Source organism: Mirounga angustirostris, unplaced genomic scaffold, assembly GCF_029215605.1.
Source record: "Mirounga angustirostris isolate CCGP_5_RB_7025 unplaced genomic scaffold, mMirAng1.0.hap1 SCAF_7, whole genome shotgun sequence".
NCBI classification, from domain to species: domain Eukaryota; kingdom Metazoa; phylum Chordata; class Mammalia; order Carnivora; family Phocidae; genus Mirounga; species Mirounga angustirostris.
The window spans coordinates 21,493,024-21,517,747 of record NW_026991715.1 but is presented as its reverse complement, the minus strand read 5'-3'; the positions used below and the strand labels follow the sequence as shown (position 1 = coordinate 21,517,747).

General features: G+C 39.2%; 1 long non-coding RNA gene and 1 pseudogene across 16 annotated transcripts in view; both read left to right on the top strand.

Annotated features, from left to right (window-relative positions):
* LOC123855860 (uncharacterized) overlaps positions 1-24,724 on the top strand; it is a 456,844-nt gene that overhangs the window by 358,207 nt on the left and 73,913 nt on the right. For 13 of the 16 annotated variants that reach the window (XR_010412973.1, XR_010412969.1, XR_010412974.1 and 10 more), the window contains 2 exons: positions 428-589; positions 9,803-9,873. This is a non-coding gene — a long non-coding RNA (uncharacterized LOC123855860). Of the gene's footprint in view, positions 1-427; positions 590-9,802; positions 9,874-18,246; positions 20,005-24,724 lie in introns of those variants that run through there. The other 3 variants (XR_010412982.1, XR_010412980.1, XR_010412972.1) reach the window with 2 other exon arrangements.
* On the top strand, positions 20,744-20,833 carry LOC123836954 (U2 spliceosomal RNA; annotated as a pseudogene).

Sequence of the window (24,724 nt, the reverse complement as noted above, 5' to 3'; positions counted from 1 at the left end):
TATTGAAGACATCCTCCACTCTACATGGTTGAACTTTTCTTTTTTTTTTTTAAGATTTATTTATTTATTTATTTGAGACAGAGAGAATGAGAGAGAGAGAGCACATGAGAGGGGGGAGGGTCAGAGGCAGAAGCAGCCCGACGCGGGACTCGATCCCGGGACTCCAGGATCATGACCTGAGCCGAAAGCAGTCGCCCAACCAACTGAGCCACCCAGGCGCCCATGGTTGAACTTTTCAATCTCATGTGTTAAAATGCAAACATCAGCAAAATGAATGTAGATGATCCCTTAGGGCCGTCATAGAATGAGGTTCATGTATTAATACATTTACAGCATAATTTACCTCACATCTATTATGAAAGCTATCAGAATTCCTTTTGGTGTGTAAAATCTGTGTCTAACATTTATCCTTCTGTGTACACCATAGGTACTTCTCTTCTGGAGTGTTCCATTGACTATAGGATGGCAATCTTTCCAAACTCTTCTGTACTTTATTATGATTCTGCTTTGTGGCTATCTCACGACCAAGAAGAAAGAGCCTTCCCAAGTCAGGGGGGTATGGACTCACGACTTGAGTTTTCCTGGTAAGGTGAGATTTCCTAAAAGCACAATTTCCATGGAAGAGACAGCTAGCTGTCTGCCGGAAATTCATGCCCTCCTTCCAATGGTGAGAACTGTTGAATTAACCTCTGGCAGAGAGACACCCTTGAAGAAGAAAGTGTTTGGAATCTGCAGGAGCGAAAAATAAGCTTGTGTTAAGCCATTGAGATTTGTGTTAAGCTACTGAGATTTTTAAAAAAATTTTTTTTTTTTAGGATTTTATTTATTTGCGAGAGAGACAATGAGAGACAGAGAGCATGAGAGGGAGGAGGGTCAGAGGGAGAAGCAGACTCCCTGCCGAGCAGGGAGCCTGATGTGAGACTCGATCCCGGGACTCCAGGATCATGACCTGAGCCGAAGGCAGTCGCTTAACCAACTGAGCCACCCAGGCGCCCCAAGCTACTGAGATTTTAGGGTTTATCTGTTATAGTACCTATCGTTACCTTGCTAATATAATATCTTACAATAAAAGGAATTGAGCCTAGCTGGAATATAGAAACTTATCGAACCAGAATGGTATTCTTAGTTGAAAGGTCCTAATTGGGCAGTCCCTGACTGCCCCAGCCTAATGAGCCCTTTCACAAAGAAAAACACTGACCTCCTCTTATTTTTCTCCTAAATTTATTTCCATTATTTCTGAAATATGTTTGCAGAGTCAAAATTCTTTTTATTTGACATGCGGTTTTCATACTTTTTTCATACAAGAAATTTTACCGAAAACAGGGCAAGTTCAAAATAAGCACAAATGTGTATTTTGCTGACTCATCCTGTGCCTTGTAACATCCCCCAAATCTGTGATTCTGTAATTAAAGATAGAAGACCGAGGAATAAAAAAGATGATGAGAATCCACAAGGCAATCGTCTCCTAAAATATTCAAAGTGAATCACATTGCATGATCCACAAACAGCCAAGGTCGGTAGCTCTTTGCACGATGTTGAGTTTTTCCATCTGGTGGCTATGAATGCCAGACAATCCAATTAACGTGGGATGGTGGACTCACGGTCTAAAAGGAAATAGGTTACTCATTAAATTTTAGTTGCTGCCACAGTTTTTCAATTCAAATGATTGTATGTGTGTGTGTTAACACTCCTGTTTCCTTCAGACATTTTTCAGTGTAGGTTAGAAAAGAATATTTATAGACTGAGATTTAAAAACCTGTATTACCAACTCTTATATGTAACCCACTGTGCTTCATTATTGGACACGATTTTAGATGCCATATCTTCATTCCTGCATTTGCAACTATATATCAATACATTTTGGACACTCATTGGTTTCACAGAACTTTGTAATATGCACTCTTTTTTTTTTTTTAAGGTTTATTTATTTATTTTCAGAGAGAGAGAGAGAGAGAAAGAGCACAAGCAGGAGGGGCAGAGGGAGAGGGAGAGCGAAGCAGACTCCTCGCTAAGCGCAGAGCCCAACTCAGGGCTCGATCTCACAACCCTGGGATCACGACCTGAGGTAGATGCTTAATCGACTGTGCCACCAGCCGCCCCCCCTGCTTTTTTTTTTTTTTTTTTTGCACGCTCTTTAATGCAGTAAGCACTCTCTCTTATCCCTACACAGGTGAGTGCATTTGTTTACCTTTTCATATTTATACACAGATTGGAGCGCACTGAGATTTCATGCTCCATGACCTAGCAATGTAAATCAGGACTACATTTATCTACCATGAGCATGTCTGAAGTAACATCTCCAGGGGTGAATTTGAAGGACAGAGAAGTGAGTTGCTATGTAGATGGCATAACCCACAACAGTTGGCTTCCACTTAGGGTAAGGAAATCATAGTAACCACCAGTAAATTAGGTTTCATTTATTGTCTTTGTTTCAAGTAAGAGGATTATTATACTGGATGTGCATCCTGGTGTTTGCTATAAACTGGTATTAGTGGGGCTCCTGGGTGGCTCAGCCATTAAGTGTCTGCCTTCAGCTTGGGTCATGGTCCCGGGGTCCTGGGATCGAGCCCCGCATTGGGCTCCCTGCTCAGCGGGAAGCCTGCTTCTCCCTCACCCACTCCCCCTGCTTGTGTTCCCTCTCTCATTGTGTCTCTCTCTGTCAAATAAATAAAAGCTTTAAAAAAAACAACAACCGGTATTAGTAATTCATTTAGAATTCTTTTGTCTTTGTCAAGGCTTTTTTTTTTTCTTTTTTAGGAAATAGATACATTTCAGCATGAGTTCATTGTCATACCTGCCCCCAGGCCATTTGCTAAGAATTAGTGAAATATATAAAATTCATTATTTGGTCTGCATGGTTATCTTATCTGCATGATGCCAAAAGCCTTGCCTGACGAATGCTTCTAGCCCCTACTGAACTGGCTGAAGTGTATTTTCAGATAGGGCAGACATAGCCACAGATTAACTACAACTAGGACTTTGCTGATTCCTCAGCTTGTAATGTTTTTTTTTAAAAAAGATTTTATTTATTTACTTTTATTTTATTTTATTTTATTTTATTTATTTATTTGAGAGAGAGAATGAGAGAGAGAGAGCGCACATGAGAGGGGGGAGGGTCAGAGGGAGAAGCAGACCCTCTGCTGAGCAAGGAGCCCGATACGGGACTCGATCCCGGGACTCCAGGATCATGACCTGAGCTGAAGGCAGTCACTTAACCAACTGAGCCACCCAGGCGCCCTATTTACTTTTATTTTAGAGAGAGAGCAAGCATGAGCAAGAGAAGGGGCAAAGGGAGAGAATCTCAGCAGACTCTGTGCTGAGTGTGGGGCTCAATCTCATGACTCTGAGATCATGACCCTGAGATCGTGACCTGAGGTGAAGCCAAGAGTTGGTCACTTAATCAACTGAGCCACCCAGACATCCCTTAGCTTATAACATTTTATTTTATTTCATTTTTTGAAAGATTTTATTTATTTATTTGAGAGAAAGAGTGCACAAGTGGGGGGAAGAGCAGAGGGAGAGGGACAAGGAGACTCTGAGCTGAGCACGGAGCCAGACGTGGGGCTCCATCCCACGACCCTGAGATCTGACCTGAGCCGAAATCAAGAGTCGGACGCTTAACCAACTGAGTCACCCAGGCACCCCAGCTTGTAACATTTTAAAATAATATTTTAAAAATTATGAAACACAACCCATTTCTCTAAAAGTTTACAAAATATAAGTACACAGCAAGGTAAATAATTACAAAATGCAAACCCTTGTAACCACCACCCAATCTAAGAAATAAAATATGGTTCATGGCCTTTAGATGGTAATACATTACATATTTTTTTCATAGATTCCCATCTGGTTTTAGCCATCCTGTGTTAGGATCTAACACTGATGTGTGCCTTTTTGAGAATAAATTCTAAAAGTTTTATGAGTCATAAAGCAATATTATGTCCTCCTTCCTTAAGTAAAATGGAAAAGTTTTCATTTCCCTTTCGTCTGCAAATATCTACGAAGTCAATATAAATTTGTCGATTTCCTTATCCTTTTTCATTTCTGTTCTAATATAAGCATCTCATCTAAATATTTCTAAAGTTAGAGAGTATAGAAGTCAGAAAAAATAATAGGAAATTTGCCTTTGCTGTGGTTCAGGGCCTGGACCACTGTCAGAGACTGATTCTGTCTGTTCTCTTTCTTGACAGTTCATCACAGCTGTTTTCAAAAACTGCTGCCGATCTACTTGTTTTTGTCACTTGTCCTGAACACGTTGCTGCTTTTCTCAAGGAGCTATACGTGTTACCTGTTACCGTGAGGATTAGATTTTAAGCAGCTCATTTTTATACGGAAACGAAGTAATCACTCATGCCATCGTAAATTGTTAACTTAATCTCCTGCTGCCCTTAGAAAGGAATAAAAATGTTCTCATCTATTAATTATTCACATCACACTTATCAAAACATTTCGTAACCAGTGTCTCTTTGCAGTGCTGTTTGGACTTTGGAAATATGCTGCATAACTATTTCTCAGTGAGCTTTTTCTCAGTGGGGGGTGAAGTTGATTTGAGTTGAGTCATTAGAAAGTGGATTTCATTTTGTTCTCTCTGTTTCAAATTCTGAGGGTTGCATCGGGTGTACACTTTGTGAGGAACGGGTGTTAATAATATTCCCTTACAATTATATTTTCCTTGTCAAGGCTTGACTTTCAGGAGATAGGTAAAGTTTCGGCATGAGTTCATCTTTATGCATGTACCCATTTACTAAGAATTAGTGAAATATAGAAATTTATTATTTTATTTCACTTTTGCTGTTATATGTGCTTCTATACAACATTGGCACAAACTATTTAAGAAATATACGGAAAAAATGGGGCGCCTGGGTGGCTCAGTTGGTTAAGCGACTGCCTTCGGCTCAGGTCATGATCCTGGAGTCCCGGGATCAAGTCCCGCATCGGGCTCCCTGCTCGGCGGGGAGTCTGCTTCTCCCTCTGACCCTCCTCCCTCTCATGCTCTCTGTCTCTCATTCTCTCTCTCTCAAATAAATAAATAAAATCTTTAAAAAAAAAAAAAGAAGTATACGGAAAAAGTAAGCAAAAAGTCTCTAACCGATGCATGTAAGTGCGAAACGGAAGTATATGATTTTGGATGTACTATTTGAGATGCACAGCACATAGGGAAAAAATATTCATTTGTAACTCTGGATAAAAGTTGGGACTGGAAACCCATGTTGGGAAATGGCCTATAGCATAAAACTCAAAACCGCCATTCTGACTAATGTTTATATCACGTTTATAGGTACAGGTCCTACCTTTGCCTTCAATCACCAGCAAATGATTCCAGGCATTAAAAATAAGAAAGGACGTTCTTTTTTTTTTTTATTCTTATGTTAATCCCCATACATTACATCATTAGTTTTAGATGACGTGTTCCATGATTCATTGTTTGTGCATAACACCCAGTGCTCCATGCAGAACGTGCCCTCTTTAATACCCATTACCAGGCTAACCCATCCCCCCACCCCCTCCCCTCTAGAACCCTCAGTTTGTTTTTCAGAGTCCATCGTCTCTCATGGTTCGTCTCCCCCTCCGATTTCCCCCCTTCATTCTTCCCCTCCTGCTACCTTCTTCTTCTTCTTTTTTTTTCTTGACATATATTGCATTATTTGTTTCAGAGGTACAGATCTGAGAGTCAACAGTCTTGCACAATTCACAGTGCTTACCAGAGCACATACCCTCCCCAGTGTCTATCACCCAGTCACCCCATCCCTCCCACCCCACCCCCCACTCCAGCAACCCTCAGTTTGTTTCCTGCGATTAAGAATTCCTCATATCAGTGAGGCTCATAATACATGTCTTTCTCTGATTGACTTATTTCGCTCAACATAATACCCTCCAGTTCCATCCACATCGTTGCAAATGGCAAGATCTCATTCAAGAAAGGAAGTTCTAACGCAATAGTAGATTTGATGTGATATACCTATCGTTGTAAGTCCTTACTTTGTTTATGGCTGATGCAATGAGATTGAATTTGGGGCTCAACTATAGTTAGGTAGACCATGCCGCTTATCTTTGTTTCGGCTCAGAGTAGTCATATAGATGTGCCTTTGTTTAGATTACAATGTTCCATTCAGATCACACTATTTTGGCTTGGTAGAAATACACGCTGGTGGATTCAGGATTCCAGAGAGCAGAAAACACATCACGGTCTTTGAAATATATTTGTTCCTTCTCTTCGTCATCTTCCCACTGTGATTTGAAAATCATACGAGTTTTCTTATTTGATGTTCATAAGTGCATGAAGTGAAGCAGAATATGTATCATTAATCACTTCTGATGTATGCAGAAATAGATGCTCAGTAAGGTGAAATGGCATGGCCAACACGATCTGCTTTATAAGCGGCAAAGTCAGCACTTGAATTCAGGGACTCTGCACTTGGGATTTATACTTATGCCAACAAGAGTTTATTTTTTATAGCATTGTAAGAATAGTAGTCAGTAGGATTGGTCGACAAGAAAGGCTGCCATTACTGTGTATGTAAAACATATATTTCTAGATATCATCAATCTGTTTTATAGCTGAGAAATTGAAGCAGAAAAGAATGTCTGACTGGCTCGAGGTCAGTGTATTCAGAGAGAGCAGTTGCTGGTACCTTAAAACGTTGACTTTCAGGCCACAGAGAATGATGGAGGTAATGTCTTTAAACCTGGAAAGACGCCATGCGTTGTAGTTCATTATAAAATGGATGTTAGCGTAAGTTGAAAGGGAAATTTATGTGGGGAAGTTTTCTTTTTCTTTTTAGAAATGTTTATTAATTTTTTACTAAAAGTTAATGACTCAAATTATAATCGTTTAATTAGATGCACTTTTATATTTTAAATGTGGCAAAGAGAAAAATATCAGGTGGGTTAGGTCATCAAATATAACCTTTTGAAAAGGTGTCATGTAATCCAAATTCCCGAAGGACTTTAAATTGGGGTTCATTGTAAAGTGTGTCGTTTGGTTGTAGAGAAATTAAACAAAGAAATCAATTGTCATTATTAGTGGAGGGCTTATTCTAAATTAATGGTGTATGCTGTTAATGAACCATTGCTACAAAACTAATTGAGCCAGAGAAGTAAATGCTATTCCCAGCACTCTATGTATTTCCCCAACATAATCAAGTAGGCTGGTTCCCAACCATGAAAGTTGTACTGATTTGGGCAGTTTTTAAACCAGTAAGTAAAAAAGGCAGTGTCTTCCAGAGGGGAAAAAATGACGTGATTAAGAAGTCATTTCATCTTCAATTTTCAAAAAAATGTATCTCAGACTGCAGAAAGCGTGGAAAATACATCTTCACATAATTGTGTGGTTCAGGAAAGCAGTCAAGGAAAAACTTAATGTACAGGTAGCAAAATAAATATCACAATTATTTGTTGTGTAGAATGCATTGATCAAAACTTCACTGGGATTTTAAAACTTGGCAATGACTTTTATCTAATTTTGGCAAACGGCACTCATTTGTCACTGAAATTGTTTTCAGTATTTAATTATAAATGAAGATCATTCGTGTTTGAAAAGAACACTCACTTTGAACCTATGGTATACATTGCAAGGAATAATTTTCAGGAGAATGTTTGAGTACCAGTAGTCCCTGCAGCTTCCCTCATTTAATCAATAATGTTCTGAACTACGTCGTCTTTTCTCTATGTGAGTAGGTAAAGCGGAGAGAAGGTTGTCTTCTCTCAAGTATGTATGTCTTTGGTGTTGGTGCTGATGGTTGTGGTGGAGGCAGTTGTGGGTTTTGAATTTAGAGGAGCGCGAAGCTGCATAAATTAGATAACCCAAAATACCTTTAATTTGCTTCTTTTGAAGTTAATCCAATACATCATCCTCTTCTTCTCACCCCAAACCCCAACGTGTCAAACCCTTTAGCCAGATACTTTGCAGGCTATTTTCACACTGTTTTATTAACACAAACGGAGTAACCGTAAGTGTGTTTTTCAAAGGGGATTGAAATTTGAGAAATACCTATTAATACTGAATCTAAAACTAAATTTTTGAGCAGGAAAAAAAATGGGAATTTTCTAAAGGAAATTAATCTAGTGGTTCTTGATCTTAGCAGGGACAGCATTCTACTTAAAAAAAAAAAATTAGGAAGTGCCCCTTTATTATCCGACAATGGAAAGCACAAATAATATAACCTACCTATACATACCTGATTAAAGTATTGACAAAACATCTTCATTATAATATAAAGGAGAACTATTGGAAATCGATTTACAGTCAACTATTCCGATATGTTTGTAGGTGCTGCTGTCTCTCTATAGTAGATCTGGTGGTGTAGTCAGATGCTCACACCAAGTGTGAGTATCACAGCTCTGAGTGTGGGTAGCTGTGACGAGTCCAGTACCACAACACGCTTTTCTGAATCAGTGGGCCACTTTTGGTAAATCTCCGGATAAAACAAAGTACAATCTTCCTTCACTTTATTTATGTATTTATTTTTTAAAGACTTTTTATTCATTTATTTGACAGAGAGAGCATGCACAAGTGGGAGGGGGATGGAGCAGGGGGAGAGGGAGAAGCAGACTCCCCACTGAGCAGGCAGCCCGATGCGGGACTCGATCGCAGGACCCTGCGATCATGACCTGAGCCGAAGGCAGACGCTTAACCAGCTGAGCCGCCCAGGCCCCCCCAACAATCTTCCTTCACTTTAGATGGTAGCTTCATCTTTGGAAAAATCAATACTTACCAAAACACAGCAGAAAGGTTTTCCATCAACAGAGCTAGTACCCAGGTTCCGAAAATGACAAACATGTTCACCCATGTGGCTGTCCACAAAACATTGCAAATTCACGTGGGCCACTGAGAGAGTAAGTATTGTGCATGTTCTCTGGAGGCTTGCAGGATGTAAGCATCCCTGACGCCTGGCTTCCAGAACATTCCGATACCATCCGCTATCCTGGAGTAAACCGCAAGCGTCCTTGCACATTTTCCCAATTTGAGGCGACTGGTTTGTTTTGTTTAAATTAAATTGCAGATTCTGATCTGCCTTGTTTTATTAGTTATTAAGATGTCATTGTTGCTGGAGACTTTGCCGTAATTAGGTCCAAATTTTACATGTAAGGAAAATTAAGGTCAGAGGGAGTAATTACACATTTTCAAAATGTTAAAGTGGAACATTTAGCAAAATAATACTAAAGCACCAACTATGTATCTACCGGAACAGCTATTTGGCCAAGTAAGTGAAGAATTATAAAGACACAAATCAGGCAACACAACACCCCAGTAATAATCTTCACTTTCCAAACATGTGTTTTGGCATTGTGTGTTGGCCTAGCGATAAGCCCAAAGCAGCACTGGGCTGGATCGATTCCTGGCTCTGTCACGGATTAGTTATGGTGCTTGGATAAGTCACTTACCCCCTCTCTGTGCACTTTTCTCATCTATAAAATAGGATAATGCTCACTCCATCTACCTCATTATTGGGACACAATAGTACCACATGTGAAAATATGATATTTGGTACTGACAGTCAGGAATGCATCTTGTTAGGGCGCCTGGGTGGCTCAGTCGTTAAGTGTCTGCCTTCGGCTCAGGTCATGGTCCCAGGGTCCTGGGATCGAGCCCCGCATCGGGCTCCCTGCTCAGCGGGAAGCCTGCTTCTCCCTCTCACACTCCCCCTGCTTGTGTTCCTTCTCTTGCTGTGTCTCTCTCTGTCAAATAAATAAAATCTTTAAAAAAAAAAAAACAAAACGGAATGCATCTTGTTAGGCCTCTGTTTGGTATGATTTCCTTTTTTATCTTTATTGCCATTCTGACTTGCAATTTGTATTGCAGGCTTTATACCATTGGAAGAAATGAACAGTTAAGGATGTTTGAACTTACACTATGAAATAATCCATCTACAGGTTAGTAAGTCCTTAACATGAGAATTTTATTCTATACATAGTATATCTATATGTGTAAATATTCGTACTATGCAGTGTTTTTAGCTCACTGGTTCGCAAAGTAGAGTATGGGTTCTCCTCTGGGCCCCTGTCCGTCTTTCAGGTTGTCTGCAAGATGGAACTTTTCTTATAATAGTACCAAGACCTTATGTACTTGGTTGACAACTTTGCTTTCTCTCTACGAGTAGAGGCATTTTCCAGAGAGCACGTGACATCGCAGCTGATTCTTTTGCTAAGCATCAGGAATTGCAAAATGTAAAACAATATCACTCTTCTCACTAAATTTATACACATATCAAAAAATATCTTACTTTTAATTTCTAATACAGTAAACACCAGGAAATACAAGCCACATAAAGCCTTTTGAGATCTTCAGTGATTTTTTTTTTTAAAGATTTTATTTATTTATTTGAGACAGAGAGAATGAGAGAGAGCACATGAGAGGGGAGAGGGTCAGAGGGAGAAGCAGGCTCCCTGCTGAGCAGAGAGCCCGATGCGGGACTTGATCCAGGGACTCCAGGATCACAACCTGAGCCGAAGGCAGTCACTTAACCAACTGAGCCACCCAGGCGCCCAGATCTTCAGTGATTTTTAAGAGGGGATGTATCCCTGAGACTAAAAAGTTTGAGAACCGGGGCACCTGGCTGGCTCAGTTGGTAGAGCACGTGACTCTTGACCTTGGGGTTGTGAGTTCAAGCCCCACAGTGGGTGTAGAGGTTACTTAAAAATAAAATCTTAAAAAAAAAAATGAGATACAAAAAATAAAGAGTTTGAGAACCTCTGATTTAGATTATACTCAGATTCTCTCTTCATTAAAGACCTGGCAGCGTTGGTTTTTCTCTAGGAAGTATTTGTTTGCTGGCTCTAAAGCTTCATTGTCAGAGTGGTCCTTCTACCTTCTCTTTAGGTTCTCTGTGGATCATTTTGACCTGTGTTGGAACCGTTGCTTCCTCGTAACAGAGATGTTACAGCAAATGCAAAAATAGTTCATTCAGCCCCTCTATCTGTAAGCCTTATTTTCTCTCATTTGTGTAATCTGCCAAATGCCCAAACGTGCCCCTTCTCTATGTGCCCTGTGATGCAACTCGCTCACCTTGTGCTGCCTCGTTAAGGGTTGCATGGAAGCAATGGACGGATTGTATAATACTGACGTTTTGGCTGAAAGGAAATCACTTCCAGGGATGTCTGAACTGCAGTAACGGCAGGCTCTGCAGAAGTAATGGACTCTATAGCCTCCTTATATATAAGTTCCTAACACATACCTGGTTGCTGCAATCCAGAGCCTCGGCATTGCCCTCTGACCACACGCCATGGTCTAGTCTATAAAGTCTAGTACAAAATGTGTAAAGCACCTTATAAACACAAAGAGATACTCTAAACCAGGTGTCCCTTATTTTGCCTTCCCATTCAAGTATTTTTCTTTTCTTTCAACTGTGTTAGCCTTGAAAGGGAGATTGCTTTGGTATGTGTTAGTCAAGTCTCTAGGCAGATCTATTTGGAATAATATTGATGTACTAATGATATCAATACAGCTGACAGTATTCTCTGCAATGGATTTAATCCTATTTTTAAGCCAATAGAACTGTATTGGTCAGGGGCGCCTGGGTGGCTCAGATGGTTAAGCGTCTGCCTTCGGCTCAGGTCATGATCCCAGGGTCCTGGGATCGAGTCCCGCATCGGGCTCCCTGCTCGGCGGGAAGCCTGCTTCTCTCTCTCTCTCTCTGTCTCTCATGAATAAATAAATAAAATCTTAAAAAAAAAAAAAACTGTATTGGTCAGATTGTGTAATTGTAATCTCCCTTTCAATTTTTTTTTTGTTTGTTTTGGTTTTGACATTGCTCCACATTAGGAGGTGCTGACATATTCCTATAAATTATTTTGCCTAATAAAAAAGGATCTTGTCAGTCTCCAATTTACGAATGATTTAGGTAGATAATAAAGAGATAGGAGAGCTTCCAGTTGGGAGGCACTACACCAGGTCTCTGTGGAGGGAGGTTCTTGTGGCAACCACCCGCCTTTCAGTTGAGAATACTTAAACAAAGAATAACCAGAGCATTTCCTGGGTACTAGTTCAGGGAGACCTAGGTCCTTGTTCAGAGATTCCAAAATCTCATAAATCAAGGGCATCTTGCACACTTCAGCCCCAACTTGGAGATTCTCAGAGGATGTCTCCCATCCCCCAAATCCCAGAGGATGGAAACCTGTTTAATTATGTTTAGTCCAACATTTCTTCAAGTTCATTATCCATAGAAAACTTTTATGAAAGAACATATTTGAATGAGTCCTAGGACACTTCTGTTAGGGCAGGACAACATTTGGGAAATATGAACTAAGAGAAAATCCATCTCTTAAGTATCTACAGAGGATCACCACACTTCTGATGTCCACCAATGCCTACCTCGCTTTCTTCTTCCCATACCACTTGTTCTGGGTACCCACCAAGCAGAGGTTGATCTCGTGTCCTTAACTGGAGGACAGAGTAGATTTTCTGATGGAAGCTATGTTATCCACGTGGCTATGCCCAACTGAATTAGTACCATTAGTAATCTACCAAAAATGTACAATGCATTTTGTGTACTTCTATAGGAGAGCTTGTTCTGAGTTGCAAATCTATCTACTTCATATTAAATGCTTAAAAGATAACCAGCCAGCAAATTGGGAGTTGGTGGTACTAATTTTTTACCTTAAGGTTTGGAGAGTCAATAGATTTGAAATCTCTTTAAGAACAAAGAAATATTTTAGCAATAGGAAGGGACGATGTAAGATGAAAAGAAAAATGTAAGCATGAGAACATTTCTAACGCAATGCATTACTGAATTTGAATTACAAATGGCAAGCCTCCTTATATATGTCCTGCAAAGGGGCAATCATCTTCAACAAATATTTTTTTGAAAATTCTGGCCGTGAACCACTGAATTCATTTTTCTGAGGTAAGGCTGTATGATGGAATACATCCACTTGGACATACATTGCCTCTAGGGCCCAGAAAGCAAACGCTCATGGTTAGTTCTCTCTTGAAATCTCCCACAACCCAAAGTGGAACTTTAGAGCAATTAAGTGCCAGGAAAATAGATGTGTGACAGTGCTACCTGATTATAGCATGGATATTACATCTTAGATATCTCTGAGCTGCCACGTCTCCCCTGGAATGCAGCATGCCCTCGTGTTAACCGAAGAAATGGTACTCCGAAGTCAACTTTAGAATGGAGACCTAAAAAAAAAACTCTTTTGGAGGCTTTTCTATTCAAGGGGCTCCAGGGAACTTAAACCAAATAGTACAGCTATCTTAGTGGGGACTTTTTTTGAGCAGCCCTATCAGTTATTTGAAATTTTGATAGCATCATTTTTTAAAAGATTTTAATTAATTAATTAATTAATTTATTTATTTATTTATTTAGAGAGGAGGGGGATGAGCAGAGGGACAAGGAGAGAGAGAGAATCTCAAGCAGACTCCCCACTGAGTGAGGAGTTTGATGGCCGGGCTCGATTTCATGACCCTGAGATCATGACCGGAGCCAAAAATTGGGAGTTGGATGCTTAACTGACTGAGCTACCCGGGCGCCCTGTAATAGTATAATTTTTATATAAAACTTAACTTCAGAATTCTTCAAAAATTTATCATTGGGGGATATTTCTAAGTTTTTAAGGACCCTGGGGGGGAGGCAGAAATGTAAGAACCGCTTATTATAGTAAATTAAAACTATGAACCGAGTAATCCTTATATTAAGATGAGAATTAAGGGGTTTGGAGAAGTTGAGCTTGGTTACTTCTTCTTGGATGGCCTTGGTGCTTCATGTGTGTTGAACTTTAAGAGGGGTGTCCTAATTTTATTTTAGCTAATTGGAAACAGAATTAAGAGAAAATAAATCACTTAGCAAAACATATAAGGGTAATGTTTTATACACTTTAAGTCTCTTTTTTCTCCCTCTTTCTTTTTCCATTCTTTTTTTTTTTTCCCCCTTAGTGGTGGGTTTGAAGATATGCATTCTGGGCATTCTAATGGCATTAAGTTTCAGCACCATAAGTGATGTGCAATAACTATTTGCTAATGATAACATTTTAAAGTACTTTCTGTAGCGGTGGTACTAGGGAACGAGGGTCTGCAAACATTTCCATGATTGTTCGTTTGCTTTTATATCTTTGACAAGTTGTATTTCCTTGTTAATTGGATATAAACACTTGATGGACATATAGCCAGACTACCTGGACCAAATTCTCATAATCTGATATTATCCAGGAAACTTTTTGGAAATACTACTCCTGGGTCTGCAGTCTTAGTATCTCAGGGATTCCACCCACAAATGGTCTCCTACTCCTAGTACAGGACAGATTTGCAGTGAGCATGTCTTCATGATATTTCACTTATGTTTCCCCTTTCAGAAGCACTGCAAGGCTGGAATTCATTTATAATGATTTAATCAGCTTCTTAGCAGGGAAAAATCCTCTTTTAGATAGACTTGATGAATACAAAATGGAGTACCTGCCTGCCTCTGCATGTTTTTAAGTAAGAGCTCATTAGGTATTTGTTTGGAAAGATCCCTGCGAGGAAACAGGTATCTCTGTTTCACGGAAACATCTTGAACTACTTTACTATGCTTTTTGGGTCATGAAAGCTCCAAACATACCTCGTCAAACACTCTTTCTTAAACCTTGAAACCCATGTGTATAGCCAGGGAAAAGCAATCTGTATGTTTCTAATTAATTTACACTTAACTCATCAGAATGTTGTTTTCTAAGAGCTATTTGATGTGTAAGACCCCTTATGAACCTTTCAAATATGGCTTCTAAGCATTTTTCCTTTGAACCAGAAAGTCACTTCTTTTCCCCCCTGAAGCAAATGGAATTCAATTCTCAAAAGGCTTTAGTTTGGTTCAAAAAATTGTCAGACTCACACAATCTGACAAAACATGTTTTCTCACTTAAATGGACTAACTCATGCAGTAGGCACCAGGAATTAAAGGACCTATCATTAGGCAAAGATTTACTTAAAGTTGCCACGGTGTTAATGAAATTTTTGTTTATTTAGCAATGCTTTCTGATAAAATAGCACTAAATACACTCATGTCAATGAGCATAGGGTACTGCTATAGGAAAATGCAAAGGAATTAAAAAGTTTTATCTTAAAAGTACACATCCGTCTTTACAACATATGAACAAGGGGTTTTGAGTATTATCTCCCTGATTTCGGTCCTAAAGTCAATGTTGCACACAGGAGAGACTCATAGATTGGTATCATCCAATATTGCTTCTCTCACCTTTTATGTAAGGATCCTAAAAGCGGTGGTTACAGAGAGATGTAATGACAGATCCTGAGTGCAACTGTTGACGAATGTTCCAGGTGCATCATGTTTCACTATGTTTGCATAGTCCAAGTGTGTATGAGTATTATATTTTCATCTAAATCCCTGCTTTATTTTAGGCATACAAGTACATTTTTGCTTTCAATAGCTACTTCTTTAGAAATATCCACATTGATTTTCAAATTCTTTGTATTAAAATTGCCTGACTTACTTTTTACCTATTCATTATAGTAAAAATTTTGTTTAGAGGTGTTCTGTTAACCCATATATTAGAGAAAAAAAATTCTTCGAGCTTCCTTTAACTATCTTCTCTGCTTCCAACATACAAGAATCCATAGATGTGCTCTTATGATTTTTTTCTACTATTTATACTCAAATTTCTCCCTCAATTGAGGCACACACAAATTCATCATCTCTTTCTAACTTCTGGTTAATGATCACTTATTTAGATTTTTTTAGCTTCTTGAAAGACTATTTTAGTTTGCAGGCACAAATAGAGGATTTTGTGTTATTACCCCTGAATACTTGGGTAGTTACATGCTCTTAGGATGCTACAGACAAAGAACTGATCCCATTGAATACCTACAAACCATCTAAATACTATACATTTCTATTTCAAGAACAGCTTTCTTTTGGTCTTCTTCCAGAACAATTTTTGTTGGATATAACATGAAAACCAAGGCAGTTTGAGCATCATATAAAGACAAATGCAAATCCGGTAGAATTCAAAATGCTTTTGTGTAGAAGCAGGTATCATATAACTTCTGGAAGTTTTCAGTACGCTAGTTAGAAAGATTTTATAGGTTAAGTTCAGAAACATTTTCTTTTTTAAAAATTTAATTTGAATTCAATTAACATATAATGTATTATTGGTTTCAGAGGTAGAGGTCAGTGATTCATCGGTCTTATGTAACACCCAGTGCTCATTACATCACATGCAGAAACGTTTTCATAGAGATAATATTTCTGATTTCATGATACACATGAATATTTTAAAATGAAAAATCCGCTGAGTCCATTACTGTCATTATCACTGAGACATTGGATGCTCGTTGCATCCACGTATTTCTCTGTGGGAAGATTTAGAGAGTTTGGGCAATATGTGTACCCTGCCTTCAATGAGTTCTGTCATTGGATTAGAATCCAAAATCCAGAATCTCATTTTCTTCCTATAAAGGGCTATGGAGCCATATTTCCCAATTTCGTCTTTAGTGTTCAGTGCCTGGCCTTTGAAATGAAGTTTAAAAACTCATTGCAACAACCCTCCAAATAAGTCTCCTTCTCTGACTTTAAGGATGTCCTTGGCATATCTCTCAATGAAAGAGCCTATTCCAAGAGAGAGCACTTTCAAAGACATTACTAACTCCAAACTCCGCCTCCAGGAGACTTTAATTTTCAGGCAGCATCAGTAGTGTGAGATGAAGTGGCTCTGGAAGTTTCTGTGACAAACGAGAAGGACATTTCAATAGAGCAGTGCTTGTATATATTGTAGCCTTATTCCCTGATGAGCTGTAACAGTTAAAGCATACTCTCCACCAGTGGCAAACTGCTATTGGGAACCACGCCAGTTCACATGTGGGTTCTAAACACATTAGTTAGGATCAATTCTGCTATAGGTTAAAATTCCAAGTATTATCAAAGAACAAGGAGGTACTAAGTGATTACCTTCCAGTAGGTCCAGTGTGACTACACTTAAAGTTCTCCCTCTCCCACTCCCTCTCCTTGTGTTCCCTCTTTCGCTGTGTGTCTCTCTGTCAAATAAATAAATAAAATCTTAAAAAAAAAAATTTCAGATGAATAGGACCTTTGAGGGAGGGAGAGAGAGAATATAAGAAAAAGGATGGGGAGAGACAGAAGGGGAGGTGGGAGGGGCGAGATGCAAGGGAAGGGAAGGCAGGGAAAGGTAACCTCCTAGCACTTACTTGATAGTTAAGAGAAAAAAATTTTTTTAAGCTTTCAAAATGGTTTTATAGATGTCTACCTACTTATTAGAAGTAGGTAGATCGGTCATTATGTTTAAATGGAGTGAATAAACTACCCAAATAGATTTTTAATCCTCTCATTCCTGATGCAAATATCAATAGTCTCTCAGTAACCACATTTAAAATACCAGAAAGTACAGAGGACCTGAATAGACCTGAATAGACTTCTGCAAAGACATCCAGATGGCCAACAGACACATGAAAAGATGCTCAATATCACTCATCATCAGGGAAATGTAAATCAAAACTACAATGAGATCTCACCTCACACCTATCAGAATGGCTAAAATAAAAAACACCAGTAATAACAAGTGTTGGTGAGGATGTGGGAAAAAAGCAACCCTCGTGCACTGCTATTGGGGGGGATGGGGGATGCGAACTGGTGCAACCACTGTGGAAAACACTATGGAGGTTCCTCAGAAAATTAAAAATGGAATTAGCATATGATTAAATGATTCCATTACTGGGTAATTTATTCATATTTAACTGAAGAAAAATGAAAACACTAACTCGAAAAGATATATGCAACCCCCTGTTTATTGTGGCATTATTTATAATAGCTAAGATATGGAAACAACCCAAGTGTCCATCCATACAGAATAGATAAAGATGATGGAATATTACTCAGCCATAAAAAAGAATGAAAGCTTGCGATTTGCAACAACAAAAATAGACCTGAGGGTATAATGCTAAGTGAAATAAATTAGAGAAAGTCAAGTACCATTTGCATTCACTCATTTGTGGAATTTAAAGAACAAGTGAACAAAGAAAAAAAAGCAGAAACAAACAAAAAACCTCTTAAATACAGAGAATAAACTGGTAGTGGGGGGAGGTGGGTGGAGGGATGGGTGAAATAGATAAAGGGGATTAAGAGTACACTTATCCTGATGAGCACTGAGCAACATATAGAATTCTTGAATCATTACATTGTCCAACTGAAACTAATATAGCACTGTAGGTTAATTATACCTCAATAAAATAACAGAAATTAAATCATTTTGCTGTGAGATTAGAATTCCTTTCAACAGGTTAATAATCTTCTTTATTAATAGGAATAATTAATCCAGACCAGAATTCTACCTTCCAACCTGGCTATAGAAAGTATAAGAATTCACAAGAACAAAATCACATCAGTGGATCTGAATGACTGGAAAGGCATGTTTGCCAAATGTACATTTAGTATAGTACGTATCATGCTTCTGTTACGTTGTCCTTTCTCCGAACTCCAGAGTGGATTGGGGGAATGTTATGGAACTGTGTACTTTCGTCCAGCTCAGCAGTTTTCTTCAGAAGACATGGTAGGGTCCATATATATCCTCCCAGGTTGCAACACAGCTGCCTGATTGTGAAGAATCATCCATACGTCTCAGTGGGATAGAGGTCATTCTTCCATAAGATAATTAGCTATTTGTTTAACCTTAAAAACCCTATGGAGATATTGTTACAGGATTTTTTTTTTTTTTTTTCCGTTGATGCCCTCGGTTCTTGGTCATGCTGCTTCTAAGAATGAAGAGGTAGACCAAACAGAGTGGTGGGCAGCAAAGCAAGGTTTACTGAGTGATAGTACAAAGCTCCCAAGGAAGGAGGGGACCCAAGAGGGTTGTCATCGAGGTTTCTAAGTCTAGGGGTTTTTAAGGGCTTGTTGGAGGACTATTTTAATCTCATTAACCCTCCCTGCGTCTGTCATCCAATCAGGCTTTTGTCATCATCTATCACGTGGAAAAGTGTTGAAGGCTCCTTCCAGGGTGCTGTAAAATCCTTTTAAGGGTGGTTTCCTCGTAGGGTAGGGGGGGGACCCCTGTTGTCCCTGCCTGCCTCTCTTCCAGTTATCCTTCATCAATATTAGTTTGCCATTTTTTTGGGCTGTAAAAGTGTTATATCCCAAAAGATAGTACACTAAAGTTTACTTTGAAATGGAAATATTTTCAGATACAATTAGGTTGTTGGATTTTCATAACATGATACTTTTCCGTTTTTTTTTAAAAGAAATGGAACAAATACTTTTAATATTTTAATATTTTGGTGTTTGTTTTTCCCAAGACTACTCTAAAAGCGAGAGGGCAGTTTGATGTCTAAAATTGAAAGGGTAAATTGCTGCTTTATCGCTTAAGTGTCTTTTGTAGGTTGGAAGTGAAAAATATTTTTAATTTAAAAGTGAATTTAGAGATTTGAGCATGCTCACTGTACATTACTTTAAAATTATTAAAGTAGTTTGATTTAATAGAGTGAATCTTCTCAGGCTGAGGACTACTTCACTTTGCACTGCATGGGCTGAGATGTTAGAACCCGGTCTCTTCCCAGCTGAAGAGCTTATAAAAAATGTGAAGTACTCTAATAATTTTAAATTACTCTATATTGCACATTTTCAGGTCTCTGATCACCTCCAAATTCAAGTGCTTATAAAACTGCTCCCATAATTTTAAATTGCTATGTGCACAGTGATTTAAAATTGTGAGAATGCTTCAAAGTTTTTTAATAAGTGCTTTAATTTAGAACTGAGTTGAGCGATACTCCAGTATAACTTCAAGAAATTATTAAACTGATAGAAAAATTTATCCTCTGGAAAGAAATTTACATTATGTATAAAAGGGCGAGACTTCAAATGAATATATATGAGGATGAAGGTACCAAATGCTCAGGAACAATCAGTAAATGAAATGAGATAATAGGGTCCTGAGGTGGGGAGGGGGTTGTTTTGTTAATTTTGCTCACTGTTTGCCTGGGGCCATGGTTCTTGAAACTCTAACGGGTATTTCAATTCCTTTAAGGTGAAAAATTGCATTTAGAGAACTTCACTTTCCATTCTCGGCATTTTCAAAGATGTCAGGAAATTTCTCCTGAAATTGTGGGAAAATGGCATTGTGAGATGAAAGGAGTCTATCTTAGAGAAAGAGGGAGGGGGAGGAATAGAGAGGGAGGACAGGGGAAGGGAGGGGCAGGTGGGAGAGCGGCGAGTCTTCCCTCACTTGTCAGTAAGATAGCTTTGGGACATCACTGACTAGTTAATTTCTCATTTTTCAGAGGTAAACATAGCATGTTTTAAATTGTACTCATGCATGAACGCAGTTGTTTTTACTGAGGACAGAATTCCTTCTGTAAACCAATGGTTCTGTTCACTCTAGAGGAGCACTGAGATTTTGTTTTCTGACTACGCTCCATTATTATTATAATGCACCACTTAATTTTACTTTAAACACGCCACCTTCCTACACAGATCTAGCATTATCCCACGTGTTTGGGGATAAAAGCTCTTGTGATGTACCAGCTGCCAAGAAGCTCCCCCAGCTTATTTTCAGTGCTCTTCAGGTCAACAGGGTGGTACGTGTTGACTGTGTCACTGGTTTTGTCCGAGTGCATTACACAATCTGAAATGTCAAACTATTTGACAGGGACACGAGGCCTTTCATAGATTTAAGTATACTTTTATGATGTCTTTGATTAATAACATTAAAGTGAGATATGTAAAAGACAAGGATGTTCTTTTGTCAAAATGTTGAAGGCTTAGGATTTATAATATATTGTGATTTTTTTTTAAAGGTTTTATTTAATATTGCTTCTTGGCCTTTTGGCTAAGATCAAGTGTAGTATCTGTTCTTATCAGTTTAAAGGTTTTATTTATTTATTTGAGCAAGAGCACACGGGCATGCGCACAAGGAGGGGGAGGGGCAGAGGGAGAGGGAGAAGCAGGCTCCTCGCTGAGCAGGGAGCCCCTGCCTCTCCCCCCCCCCACCCCCGCCCCGCCATGGAGGGCTCTATCCCAGGATCTGGGATCATGACTTTATCCAACTGAGCCACCCAAGCACCCCATATTGTGATTCTTAGTATGTTTCCAAATTTCATAAAACCCCACAGCCTTACTTTTAAGGAGAAGACATTTACATTTTACTAAGTTGCAGATGAAATAAAGGGAAATTGACTGCGTGCTTCAGCAGTTCATGTTTCAATAAGGGAAATTATATACATCATTGGCTTCTAGGGTATAATAAATGGGTGAATGTTAGTTATTATTACACACATTGCTGTAAATATTACCATGCACCCAAACATTTGAAATAGTTCTTATCTCCATTTTGGGCTTATACAAATACTCCTTGAAAATAACTATCCTCCTATATTTTCTAAATATAGAAGATTAATTTCTCTAACCCCAGGGAAACAAGACTTTCTGAAATGTAATACCATGCACATATACATGGTAATGGGCAGAAAGGTTGTATCTGAAAGCTTAAAAAAGAAAGTGACTCTTCTTAAAATAATTTATCATTCATCCCATACCCATACTACCATTTTCTAAGACTCTTGCAGCATCACTAAAACAAATTGCATTCTGTGTCCCGCCTAGGACACCCATTAGTGGCCTGGAAGTATGGGCTCTTCTGATCATGAAGCCTTGTAGAAAGACAAGAGTTGCCTGGTTCCATGGAAGTCAGTGGTTTGCTTTCACTGCCAGAGACTAGTTATAATTTTAGGGTAGAATTATCTCATCATTTTCTATCTGACATGATTCATTTCTACTTCTCACATCTCCAGAGACACTTACTTAAAAACCCTCCCCACTGGTTTTGTTCTTACTGGGACATGGAGGCAGTGGGAAGGAAAAAAGAGGAGTGTTTTTTTTTTTTTTTTTCCCTGAGTCAATTCTGGGCAGTGAATAAGATGTGTTTTTCTTACCAATGTCAATAAAAGACCATCCCTTTAACTGCCCAGCTTATTAGTCGTATGCATTGCCCTAAGATATTGCCCCAAAGATCAATACCCTGATTTCCTCTCCATCTGCCTAGACCGAGATAATTAGGCTCTTTACTTTGTTTTGTATATAATGAAGGAGGCAACGTAGTGCTAGTAGGGAAAAAAGGGTATCTCCCTGTGGTAAATGTATTGACATTTACAGACACCAACAGAGTACAATATGGAGAGAGTAATGAGAAATTTGACTGCTTTCCCCTCTTTCTCCGCTTCCTGCTTTAGAGTTGCTGCATCCCACAGTGAATTACTAGCTACAAAGAGAAGGGACTGCTTAGGGACTGACAATTGAGAGCATTTACAATTAGCTGAATTGATTAACCTTTACAAATGTTGTTACTTTATGAGGTGTTTTTCTCAGCCCTGGTTGAACAGTACGCCTTATTGATTCAACATACTCCTTTATGGAAGCGCTGATTTGTTTGTGACTCCACCAGTCATAACGCCTGCCTTGGTAATCACTTCTGCGTGTTCTTGGGAAAGCTTGACGCGGTAGACTGATTGGCATTATGTAAATGGAGTCCTTGTCACCCTCTTGGAGAAGGAGAGGTGTACAGGGCGGGAGAAGAGAAGGCGCAGACCTGCCTCCCTGCGTCCCCATCTCCCAGCACAGACACAAAGGATGACAGCCTCTCACTGCCCCTCAGTCCATACTGCCTTGCTCCAAATAAACAGCCTATAGGGTGAAAAGAGCTGCAGACTTTTCCCCTGTATTCCCTGGCTTTTATTTCGGGTTTCCTGAAATAATTTGGATTTCGTGTATGACTGTGAGGGAAGGGGTGGTGGGAAATTGTCAAAAAAAACCCAAAAATAGAACTCTATTTAGCTTATTATTATTATTATTTTTTGCAACGTTATAGACTGATTTTGAGTGCCTAAATTTGGCTGGTGATCCCAAAACCTATGACAAAAGGCATATTCCTTTAACCTGTTTCATTCAAAGAGTCTCTGTGCTCAGAATAAATATCACATAGAAATGGCTGCCTTCCATCCCTCATGGCCCATCAAACTATATGAATACAAAGTAAATACTATTTGGTTTTCCTTCCCTTCAGGCTTCCTTCTCTCTCCACTTTCTTCCTTCTAACCTTTTATTCTTCGTTTCAAGGGGTACATTTTTGTGATTTTTTTTTTTTTAAGATTTTATTCATTTATTTGACAGAGAGAGACACAGTGAGAGAGGGAACACAAGCAGGGGGAGTGGGAGAGGAAGAAGCAGGCTCCCCACGGAGCAGGGAGCCCAATGTGGGACTCGATCCCAGAACCCTGGGATCATGACCTGAGCCAAAGGCAGCCGCTTAACGACTGAGCCACCCAGACGCCCCACATTTTTGTGATGTTAAAGATAAAAGAACTGGCAGCCTGAAATGCTACTGAGTTAATCCATCAGCGGTTCCAGCAGCGTTTCTTAAATGCATTCTGCACCCAAGACCAGCTACATGATTTGTGGGGTCCAGGGCACAATGAAGATGCGGGGTCGCTTGTTTATCAATTATTAAAAATTTCTAACTGGTGACAGCAGAGCATTAAACCTAGCCCAGCTCTTGTAAGCATCAGGCTTTGTGTGCCTGCATCGTCACGTGCCAGGAAGTAGGCCCTGCCTTTACCTTGGACCCTGTGTTTTGTGAAGACTGAGGTGGTGGTATTTGTCTTCCTTCCCAGATAGACTTTAAACTTCCCTAATGTGAGACTGGTTTATTCTGGATCCTGCGGAATTGCCTTTGCTTGTTACCCACTTGAGCTGCTGCTTAGTTGGTAGGAACTGAGAGCCCCACCCTGATGCACGTCTTCTGCATAGCAGGGAAACCTAAACCAGACCTGGGTGACTTGAAGCTCTTTTATCCCTGCCAGAGTTAGGAAACTGGAATGTTTGTCACCTTGCTCATTCAGTGCTGGCTGAAAAAAGTTTGTTTTGCTTTATGTGATTAAACTGAATGTTTTGCTTGATGCACATGCAAAAATATGTGCATTTATTCTAATATAATACATAGACATATTCAAATGCACAGGATTTTTTCATACATATATGTGCATAACAGAATTGAGTTTATGGCATTCCAAGACACAGATGAACAATGATGGAAGACAGCCATTTTTTTTTTTTTAAATGAAGAATTGATGCATTTGTAAAGAAAAAAAAATCTGGGAGCTGCTCTAACAAAGTCTGCAGCATTCACAGCGTGACAAACAAATGAGAAAACAGCAGATGCAGCACAAATTAAGATGTATTTAGCACAGCAGCCCATCAAATGTGTGAACGTCTTTTGTAACTCAGCTTTGCAAGGTTGATGTATTGCACTTTAGACAGCTGATAATGAACCCTCCGAGCAATTAGAAGTGGAAATACTGAGGAGTCAAAATTGTGTTGTTCCCAGTGGGCCAAAAAAGAAAAAAAGAAGCCAAAAACCCATGTGAAACTTACTTCTTTATGTGCTTGCAAAACAAAGAGAATGTTTCAATTTATATACTGGTGTGTTCGAATTTCTCTTGCCTTTTAAAAATTCCTACTTCATTTTAATTACCATCGGATTCTAAAGTGCCATTAAATAAGTATGAATTCTGTTGCAGTTACACACGTTTTATGGCCAATACAATGTCTTTCCTTTATGGGATGCATTATTTAGTAATCTTACATTAAGACAATAACTTCAATCATTCTGCCTTCAAACGGCAATAAGCATGGTAATGGCTTCGCGGAGCTGCTTCCTGACTCTTTCTATCATTGTGTTTTCTCTTTAATATTAGAGCGTTGTTTTTATTTCTATGCAGATAGTGTGTCCTGTCCCC